Genomic DNA, 11,463 nt, shown 5'->3' with positions numbered 1-11,463 from the left:
TTATTACCTGTTTTTGTTGTTGGTGGTTTGTTTTTAATCCCAGCTAGCCTAGTGTGTATGAAGTGGTATCTCACTGTGGTTTTGATTTGCATTTTTCTGATGGCTAACGACGCAAGCATCTTTTTATGTGCTTTTGGCTATCTTAGTCAGCTTAGGCCGCCATAACAAACTATTATCGACTGGGTGGCTTAAATAACAGACTTATTTCTCGTAGTCCTGGAAGCTAGAAGCAGAAGGTCAGGTGCCAACAGGTCTGGTTCTTGGTGAGGGCCTTCTTCCGGGCCTGTGGACGGCCGCCTTCTCACTGTGTGTTCACGTGAGCTTTCTGCCGTGCACGCAGGTGGAGAGGACAGCGGGCGATCCTCTCTCCCTCTTCTTATACGGGCATTACTACCATCAAGAGGGGCCACCTCAGGAATCGATCTAAACCTAATTAGCTCTACAAGACTTCATCTCCCAATGCCATCACCTTGGGGGTACGGCTTAAACAGAGGCATTTGGGGGGAACAAACATTTAGTCCATAGCATTGGTCATTTGGAGAGGAACACAATTCAGGCTATTACAAGGGCCGAGGTGGAGTTGGGAGGAGACATTTTCCTGGGCTACCTCTGATGTTGCCAGTGTAAACCTTATGGCAGAGAAATACAGATGTTCTCAGCTGGAAGTCAGGTCGGCACACAGTGAAACTGAGGGCAAGGGAATATGGGTGGGACGACAGCAATATCTACTGCTTGTACATATACAGACAAAATTACAAATATTCTAAGAACTGCCTTATCAGTTCACACATATCATAGTCCCCGTGTCAAAAAAGTAACAACCACACATTTAATACACTTGTTGAAATCAGTACATGTAGATACAATCTATACAGGTGCAGGGATAGAAAACAAAATGAGATTTTTCATGGAATCATAATCTGTTGGGGCATATGATAAACAATGTGATGTTAGCTTCTCATGTAAGAGACAGAGTGATAGGATATGGTGCTGGGGAAGAGGGCGGGGAAATATCCAGCTGGGCATATGCGTCTTCAGGTAGTGAAGGCTTTCACGACGTGGTGATCCCTGAGATGAAACTTGGAAAATGGATAGACATTCATAAAATTGGCATGAAGACTGAAACAGAGAGTGGGGGAAAAATTAAATATGGAGAGAGGCATGCTAGAGGCAGAGAGATAAACATATGCAAAGGTAAATACGGTGTGTTAGTATATTAAATGTCAAGTTTCAGTGAGCTAGCATCTCTCAGTAGAGATACAGGTAGAGAAGTCAGCTTTGATTTCCACCTCGTAGATTATAAACCATAGAAAGAACTTATTCACTGGGTTTTGCTCTCAGCACTGCATCCAAGGTTTCCCCCACCTTATTCTTTTCCCTGCATAGAGTTACAGAAGAGCAGAGTGACAGAAAAGGCAAACTAAGGCTTTCTCTGCAATTAGGAGAAAGCAGTTAAAGAAAGTGGTTTTTGTTGTTGTTGTTGTTGTATGTATGTCTCTCTCTCTCTCTCTCTCTCTCTCTCTCTCTCTCTCTCTCTCTCTCTTTGGAGGAGCCAAAGCTGCTGGCAGCTGAGAAAAGCCACACGGAATGATTTTTGATGCCAAACTGGCTTGAATCCCAGAGTCATACGTATTCCTTGGAAAGGGGCTTTGACTCCAGGCTAGGATATCAGACTATGTAAGAAGGGAATATCCTCATCAGAGTCTGAGCATTTGCATTTAATTCACCATTTTGCTGCATCCCAAGACAGTTGTTTTAGTTATTACAAAATGTGAGATACTGTTTCCCCGAGAAAGAAGAGAAGAATCACCCATTTGCCTTTTGAGACTTACAATTATGTGATTCTTTAATTACCCTACGCTTGGTTGGAACTAGGTCCTTGGATGAAAAGCAAACCTGTTTGCTTATGGTCTACATAGATGCAGGTGTGCTTGTCGATGCTAAAAGGGAAACAAGGGATCAAAAATGGAAATGTCTAGAAGTACATGGGCTTTAATATTTGTAAGCTTTGATGTATAGCTAAGGTACGAGTCAGTACTAATTGTCCCAAAGAGAAGCATCTTCACCTGTAGAGGAAATTAGAAATAAAAAAACTGCAGACAATTTAAACAATTTACGTGACTCTTTGCCAAGGACATCACCAGACCAGGCAATATGTCAGATGTAGATCCCAGAGTGCATGGGGAATACCTATACTAAAAATATTGCTTGTTGTTTTAATTTGAAATTCAAGTTTAACGGAGTGTTTCATAATTTTATTTTACTAAATATAGCAACCCTAGGTCACTCAGGACAGTCGGAAGTAGCAGAACTCAAGCCATACTTCCTGGCTCGAAGCCTGCCCTGAAGCACTGTGCAGTATTGACAGAAATATATTAAATGAGCTGATGCTGAATGCACTAAATCAAACCAGGATTCAGTAGAAAACTGGTTATTAAGTGAAAGTGGTCTGCACCTTAAAATGCCCTGGGTCCCCGAAATCGTGGTTAGGCTACTCTGAGATGTGAGTGCTGCTCTACGTCCTGAGAAATTAGGTTTCCATTAGCCATCGTGGTCACTGTCTTGATCACATAGTCATCACTGGCTCCTCGTCTTTCCAATGTCACTTTTCCACCGGTGTTTTAATTTTTTCTTTTCCTCTTTGCTGTGGGCAACGCTAGTGTGCTGGGGAGCATTTATGTGTATCGTAGTTAAAAGCTCAGGGCTTAGAATTCTTAAGCACTAGCTGACTTCATGCTCTTCCACTTGTCAGCAGAGTTAACTGGAGTCATATTACTCTTTGAGCCTCCGTTTTTTAATTTGTAAAATGGGGGTTATTTTGAGGCCAACAATATGCAGGTAAGACAAATTATCCAACTGATTTGTGCCTGACGTGGTGTGAAGAATTAAACATTATTTCAGTGAATCTTCATCAGAAAGCTCTGAAGGCAGACACTGGTAGTAAAAAACTGGACTCCAGTTTTGATGTTTGACTGCTAACAGCTTTTAAGCTTCCCCCCTTCTCTTCTCCTTCTGCCACACCTCTGAGTGAGCTGAAAAGCCTGGGTGCACCCTCTTTTTGTGCCAAGAGGAAGTTCAAACTACAGGAACCCATACCCCAGCCCTACTCCCTCACCACTATAAAACCCCCAAACCCATCTCCTTTCCCTGACTTCTCCAGCCATCTTAGGATGAGTTTGGGAAGCCTGTTCTGCATTCCCCTGGAAGACTCATTCTGTGAGTAATAAACATTTTTATCTTTTCATATCTTCTAGGAGTGGTGTGTGTGTGTGTGTGTGTGTGTGTGGTGTCTTAAGTCTCAATATCTGAACCAAATCCATTATGTCTCTAGATTGGTTATACAATAATACTGTCACTTCCCGCACCTTAGAGATGAAAACTTTTTCTTAAACAAGGAGATATACTTACCTTTAATTATACAAGCTAGTAAATTATGGATCCTGGTTGAACCACGGAGCTCTCACTGTAGAACCCCAGCTTAAGTATTACACTGTGGTGTCAGGAACAGGAAATGAGGAAACTCGTGGAAAAGGTTTGATATAATGCCTGACACATATTTAATGCCCCATAAATACATGCCACATCTGGGTAGGACTGGAAGGTCAGCATGTGTGGGTCTCCAGTAGGTTATTAACTCACAGTGTTTTGCCATCTCTACTGAACTGAGCGTTTTCCTGGAAATACAGGCTTATGTGTATTACACATAACCACCTGATGCTTGCAAACATGCCCTGCCTTTCTTTCAAAACACTGAAAATGCACAGCTTCCATCAGCCCAAGACGACATGTTTATTTTTCAGTCTCACGTCTTTCATCCCTTGCTTGTTTGCTGGAGGCTGCTGGCTGGCTGTCAGCGGTGACGGCCCCATCTGTCATCCGTGTATGGTCTGCCCATGCATGGTCTGCACTGCCTTTCAGGAGACTTGCAGGATATGCCTTCTCATTGCCGGGGAGGTGGAGGCCCTGCTAAGACATGGATGAATCCTGGTGGTCTCTGCCACTCTGTGTAAGGTACTGTTAAACCCACCCTCATCGGAGAGTGACATCTTGGTGCAATACCTGGAAATCACTGAGAGGACAAACATGGATTGGCAGGCTGGGATGGCTGGGAAAGTACTGGATTCTATCTGAGAATAATCAGCATCATGATTACAAGTACTTCTGAGTTTACAGTGTACTTTTAACTCTGGTGGTTGGAGGATGTTTATTCTCTACATAGAGCCCCTCAGGTTTTATTTTTCACAGCAGAAAAATGTTAGATAGGTACCAGAATTGCTATTAGAGCTAAAAAATCTTTTTGATGTTAATAGAATCTTAAGACGATACATATGCTCACAGAATCCTGGACTATCAAACTGGTCTTCCTGACAGACACCACTGCTTACTTCTCCCCACCCCCAACTGTGCTTCTGCTACTGTTGCAACTAGGACTGCTGCTGGTAAAAATAACAAAACATTCCCAACCAGTAGCTACTTTATATACCACACACTATTCTAAGTGCTTTCTGTGAGGGATTCGAGCCTCATTATAATACTATAGAGCAGGTTTATTACCACCTTTTTTTTTTTGATAAGGAAAATGACAAATCGAGCTTTGTCTACCAGTGGAAACTACTTGTTAGCTACCGTGTTTCCAAGAAAATAAGACCTAACCGGAAAATAAGCCGTAACATGATTTTTCAGGATGCTCGTAATATAAAATAAGCCCTAATGCGTCTTTTGGAGCAAAAATTAATATAAAACCCGGTCTTATTTTTGGGGAAATACAGTAGGGCTTATTTTATATTACGAGCATCCTGAAAAGTCACGCTAGGGCTTATTTTCCGATTAGGTCTTATTTTCAAGGAAATACGGTAAGCAAGGATTTGAACCCGGGCCTTTATGACACCAGAGACTGGCTCTCATCACTGTCTCTTTAACATCTACTTATCTATATTGAAATATTACCTTGTCTGGCATCTTCTAGTGGAGAAACCTGTGTCCCAGAGAGATGCGGTAAGTTGTCCAAGTTTATGGGGCAGGAATTCTAGAATATAGGTTTTCCTGGCTACAGATAAATACTGACTCTCTTTTATCCCAGATAAGGAATGGTGAAATGTTAAGCCTATATCCTCAGTGGAGCCTTTTCTAGCTATGGTGCTAAATAAAGGTCCTGCTTTTGGAAAGGGCACTTTGCACACTAGCAGAAAGCTAAAGCTCTGAGAGAAAAGGTAGGCTGTATTCAGGATGTGTCTTCTGCTTAGATCTGTGGAAATACTGTGTGTTCTTGAACCATCTCCTCTCCCGTATGGTTTCTCTAATAGCACTTCCTCTGCCTTCCAAGCAGGAACAGGTTCGTTTCTTGATGAGCCCATGATGGATTGCATGCATCTTTAGTATTTCTCTTTCAGCTCTGTACTGATCTGTCCACTGTGTTTGGTAGTAGACTGTAAGCAATCAGAAGGTGAGAAATATATTCTGCTTCTATCAGTTCTCTCAGGTTTCTCAGATAACAGGCAGGTAAAATATCCGGAATAATTTTACCGTTGGCTGACTGATGGACTTACAATGAACTGATACTAGTTGCAAATGCTGTTGCCTCATTCGTTGGGGGAGAAAAAGAGGTAAGAGATGAAACACAAGGGCCTGATGGTTGGTCTAGCGGTATGCAGGAAGCCATGGTGGTGGCCTGCAGGTGTGTTCATGCCCCGTTCCTTACTCTGTGAAGGTTATGTGAAGGGCAAACTAACGCTTAATAGAATATATAAGGTTATTTAAGAATAGATGATTCAGTTGCAGACATTTCTCCCGAACATGACTGCATCATACTGATTCAGATGGACAGAGTGCAGAATCCTTCCTCGCAACAAGTCTTTGATGTTTTCTGGGAAATAAAGAATGTGTACAGTGAGTGTTGTTTCATGTGTACAGTGTGGTCGGTGGTATTCACCAGGTGACCCTTAAAGTGTTACAGAAAGACACGGGGCTTCTGAGGGTGAAAAAGTGCATCAGAGTGTTTCTTTGATTTGCTTAGAACACTTTGCAGAGAAGCATTCAGAATGAGGAATGCAGTTAAGAAAAAAAGAGATGCTAACTAATGTCACAAGCAACTGAAGTGCCTCCACTGTTGAACATCATGAGGTATTTTACTAATTGGCTTAAATGTAAATTATTTTTTTAAAAAGAAAATAGTGACAGGGATTATTGAACTGAACTGGAGAGAGAGTGTTTTAGGTAGATCCTCAGTGGTATTGTAAAAAGAAGTATTATCAACTTGGAATCATAACAAGGTGTCCATACATATTCAAGGCAAATTTTTCCTCAAATATCAGCATTTTACACTGCAAGTTAATACCCGATTGTCTGTTCTTATATGTAGGTCTTTTTAGGAATTGCTGATTTCCAACCATACGTTTTGACCCCACTGGGTAACACAGAATACTTAGGCCCTTATATATCAAAAGCCAGAAGTTGTCAGTACTAAGACACCTGCCTTGTACGTGCCCTGAATATGTGAATGGGTGGAAGAGAGAAGCGTGCATTGGTGGAATTTCTGTAACAGTTGTGGATGGAAAAGGGGCCACATATTAAACCTGACAAGCTCAGGAGACTGAAAATAACCACAGAAGATGGTGTGAGCACAAAAAAATTCATAACTAAGTGGGTCATCACAGGAAGTCATATCTTTAGCCAAAAGCTTTCTTCATAAAGTTAATCTGTGCGGTTCAGTGGGCCTATTGTCTTTTTGCACCTAAAATGACATCCTTGGAATGTCCATAAGCAGGACACTACAGAACTCCTCATTATTATTCTTGTCCCTTGATTAACATCTCTATGTGAACTATTAACTGTCCTGTACCCACCTATGTGAAAGAAGTACCTGTCTCTCTAGTTTACTTTTATCCCATCCCAGAGATTCCCCCTCCACCCCCTCACCCCTGCTTTGCTTTCTCCCACCCTCTTAATCTATCACCAATGGATTTCCTGTAACCCTCCTCCTTTGATTCTATGTGTAAAATAAACTGCAAACCTCCATTTCGCGGAGCATTTTCTCAATCCATTGAGATTTTGCTTCCCGGCAATTGTCGTCAATTTGGCTCAAATAAACTCTTACACGCTTTCTCATAGGCTGGATGCATTTCATCGACATGGTGACTGTGGGTACACTAGGCTCTACTGTTTGTGTGGGAGGAAATTATTATAAATAGGAAGTACTACTACCAGTGTGTTTGTGGACATGGAAGGGAGACTCTCCAGATAATTTCTTTTCTTGGGTAGGGAAAAAATAAAACGATAAAACGAATATGAAAAGATATCAGACTAAAAGAGAAGAAACAGCATCATAGAAAACAAGTTTTGCATTACTACAATATGCTCAGCGTTTGCCAGATTATCACACACAATCCTCACAACCCCACACTGAAAAAAAGTATCACAACTGCTTTTATAAATTGTTTTTAAAGGGTGAAGAGAAAATATTGTCTCACCAGGCTGCAAAAATCTTAAAGTCTGGTAAAGCCAAGTTTTGCTGAAGATACGTAGTTGCAGAAACTGATACTTACCGGTGAGAATATACACTTGTAAAGCGGTTATCTCACTCACTAGCCATGTGACCTTTCACAGGTAACTATTTCTCTGAATCTTTTTCTTGTATTCAAAAGAGACTGCTAATACTTTTGTATTTTAAGGATTGAATATTATATGTCAAGCGTTTCGCATAAAATAAGAACAGTAAATGGTAGTGGTGATGGTGGTGATGGCGGTGAAGGTGGTGTGATACAGTGGTCATGATGATAATGATGCATAGTGTGTTTCTGCACGAGGGGAAGAAAACATCCGATTTTCCCCTTTCCCTTTGGAAATGCTGTCATCGGCAAAACACACACTAACCAAGAGAAGCTTCTGGGAGGATTTAAGGATTGCTATCAACTGAAAACCATCCTGGGCTTGAGGGTGGGAAGACCTACACAAAAGGCACAGGAGATGGCTAGGAAAATGCCCCACAGCCATTGTGATGTAGGTGACAGACTTAAATCTTTGCTAATCTGGCATTGGGAGAGTTTGTCAGATTTACATATTCTTTACTGACTTAATGTAAATTCTACATTGCTTTGTGTCAATAAAACTTCCTGAGATAAGATGAGCTGAGAGTGTTTCACGAGGAGTGAAGTGTTGGGGACTGAAGGGCATCATCTGATTGCTCGTCCTGGTTGTGTCCTTTGTTGCCATGACGTGTCATAAAAGTAGCAAGCTGGGAGAGATAGGAAAAGTTTTGAAGACACTGAAGATGTTTGATTGGAGATGTGTGACTGTGGGCCTGGTACGAGCAGGAGAGACTCTGCACAGGTGCAGTGGGCAACAAATGGATGGAAATTATGAAGAGGTAGGTTTCACGTTAGTGCAAGGGAGTGGAAACACCTATTGGTAATAATAGTGGTAATAAAAGTATTTGAAGGTTGAATAGGCCACTAACTGTGGCCTCCCCTTTTCTTAGAAATATGCATAAAAAGCGAAGTAAACACTGAAAAATTGTTTTAGAAGACCTGACGTGAGTGTAATAATGAGCTGTTACTCTAAGATTACTTTTATCCTAAAGATTTAAGAACTTTAATTGAATGAGCTATCCATCTGACATGGTATTTGTATTTTTATTGTATTAACACCTCAAAAATGGATTGACTCTGGTAAGTGCTGGCAAACACAGCATTGGGCAAAATGGCTACCATTATAAATTTTTAACTAAGTACAGAAACATAATCAGTTTTTCTTGAAGGAACTGGTAAAATCTCGTTCCAGTATGTATCTTGCGTTTTTGAAATATCTGTATTATTCTTGCCCTGCCTTCATCTAGTTAATTGCTTCTGGGTATTACAAGCAGGTCAGGTGTACTCTTCAAGTAGTTCATGAATAATAGAGGTTTAGGTGATGTTTTTAATCCAAAGTAACAAGAGGATCATTAGTTAATAGATATAACACTAACTTCTGTATATTTGTGCAGATTTGAGAGCTGGAAAATCATGTGATGGAATAGAGAGTTCTGAACTATCTAAACTTCCCAGGCATTCGTGATCATATTTTTGACTCAGCAATTATTTTTGAGCTCCTCTAGGGTGGTAGGACTCTAGGTAAGACATCTTCGGTATTGCCCAGAGGAGAGTGAACTGCAGCTACAGCCACCCAAGAGTGGGGAACTAGAATATCTGATGCAGCCTAGGGAATGTAGGAGATGGGCACTTCCATAGTGACGGGAGCATTTCATATAAATGATTGACTAGGGTCATCTTTGATGTGGGACTAGAACATCCTGTGAGTCACGTGTCCAAACAACGGGCAGCTCACAAATCTGCATTTGCCTCTATCTGTGTTTTTGACTATGTCTGCTACTAGCCTTCTGGTGAGTCACCATCTTTGGGAAAATGAGGTAGTTCAGAGATGAACTCATTAGCCCTCTTATGCATTTAATAAGAGCTATGGTAACGACCGCCTTCAATCTGTAGTTCCCTGTAGAGTAATTCTCATTTTTCTAACCTGTCATCAGATAACATTAACGTCTCATTGAAAAACAATTTTCTTTCCAGATCGTCTTTCAGGTAGCTGAAAATAAGAATTAGGCCACTTATTTGTCTGATTTTCCTAACCAGAGAAAGCAAGCTCATAAGGAAAATAAAATTTGGTAATTATACATATCAAATGTCTAACATGTTCTCTAGAAAGGTAAATTATATGTTGTTACGCAAACATACAATAGGCAGAATTTCTCAATTACTGTGTAATGAATATGCTGAGAGCAAAGAAGAAGAATCTGAAATTGTAATTATAATACCGTGTTTTCCCAAAAATAAGACCTAGCCAGACCATCAGCTCTTAATGAGTCTTTTGGAGCAAAAATTAATATAAGACCCGGTAGTAAAATAAGACCGGGTCTTATATTAATTTTTGCTCCGAAAGACGCATTAGAGGTCTTATTTTCTGGGAAACACGGTATATTGTATTCTGTTTTCTTTAATTGAATCCCCCAAAGTACCTTTAAAGTCCTCTGCTTCCCCATCCCTACGTATATTATGTGGCAAATATTTCACCATTACTTCTTTTATAGGAATTCTAGAAACCCCCTGCATTAGAGTATTATGGCAGTGCTTTCAAGGAATTATTACAAATCTTTCAGTGATTGCACGTTTTGATTCATGACCACCAATAAGTCATAGAATTAATATCAATAGCATGTAAAATGTGGTTTTTATTGTTGAGAGAAATTTATCCACTGATGGCCTAAGATGATCTCTATCCTTACCCGATTTTAAGAAGTTTTATTGAAGGCCAGGTGCTAAATTGGGAACACTCTCCACAAACAGAAATATTTCAGGTAATGAAAATTCAATGTTAAGCCTATGAATGATGATGATACATGCAAAACCAATCTGGATTTCTTAAGCCTTTCACCAAGTAGAAATCAAAACATTAAATGTTTAGGCTTTGAAATTCCGCTCAGCTTCAAGTTGGGCTTTGTGGTTGCTTATTCTTTTCCAAATTGTTCAAAGGCATCATCAGTCAGATTTGAGAGTCCTACAATGAGTATGAAAGTCAGAAAATGAGTAGATCAATGCCCAGCTATGAGAAGAAATGTGTATTTTTATTTATTTGATTAGGGTTGCTTGCCTAAGACATTACAAATCGCAACCCTGTTCTCTTGCATAAGCTGGATGAGGTCATTATACAGAAGTGGTGCTAATGTTCATAGTTAAACAGAGGATGTTTGCAATGATAGATGGAGACTAAAACATGAAATCTGCAAATCAATATGTTTCTGGCCATCTCTAACCACTGCCCAAATTTGCTGGCGGCAGAAGCTTCTCTCTGCCAAAGAACACATATTCACAGGAACATCCTGAGAATTACATTATAAATGTCTGTTATAGATTTTCAATGTTTCGCAAGCATCATCTTGTGAATAGTTATTTCTGTGGCTTTGGCCCAGTACAGATTACAGGTTGTTTGTCCCCCCACCCCCCCCATAAGGCAACTAGCTATGAAATGGAAAGTAGATTATGATCACATTTTTCTCTTTTCGTTTTTCCTTTCAGTGCTTTCTAAATTGGCTCTCAGTGTTTTAATACAATCACACCTTATTATCTCTGGGTGTAATACCACTGGAAGTCATTTTACCAACTACTGATATTAGCATTGGGTCTGCCATCTACAAGAGCATGGGACAAGTATTTTGGATGGCTGAACTTGGTCACCCTGTGTAGTCTTATAAAGTTTATTGGTCCTTTGGAAAGTCTCAGTCTGGCCCCCTAAGTTAATAAATCCTTGACAGCTGTTAAATTCTATTAAACAAAGGCAGCACAGGGTGATGGAGGGAGTGTCATTGATATTGGAATAAATAACTGTCTACAGTTTAGACTTGTGCTGATAATAATACAACTGATAGTATTAGAACTCTTACCACATGATATGCCAGGCTGAAATACTTCTTTGACATGG

This window comes from Rhinolophus sinicus, linkage group LG11 (genome assembly GCF_036562045.2).
Source record: "Rhinolophus sinicus isolate RSC01 linkage group LG11, ASM3656204v1, whole genome shotgun sequence".
Classification (NCBI taxonomy): Eukaryota; Metazoa; Chordata; class Mammalia; order Chiroptera; family Rhinolophidae; genus Rhinolophus; species Rhinolophus sinicus.
This window is presented reverse-complemented; position numbering follows the sequence as displayed.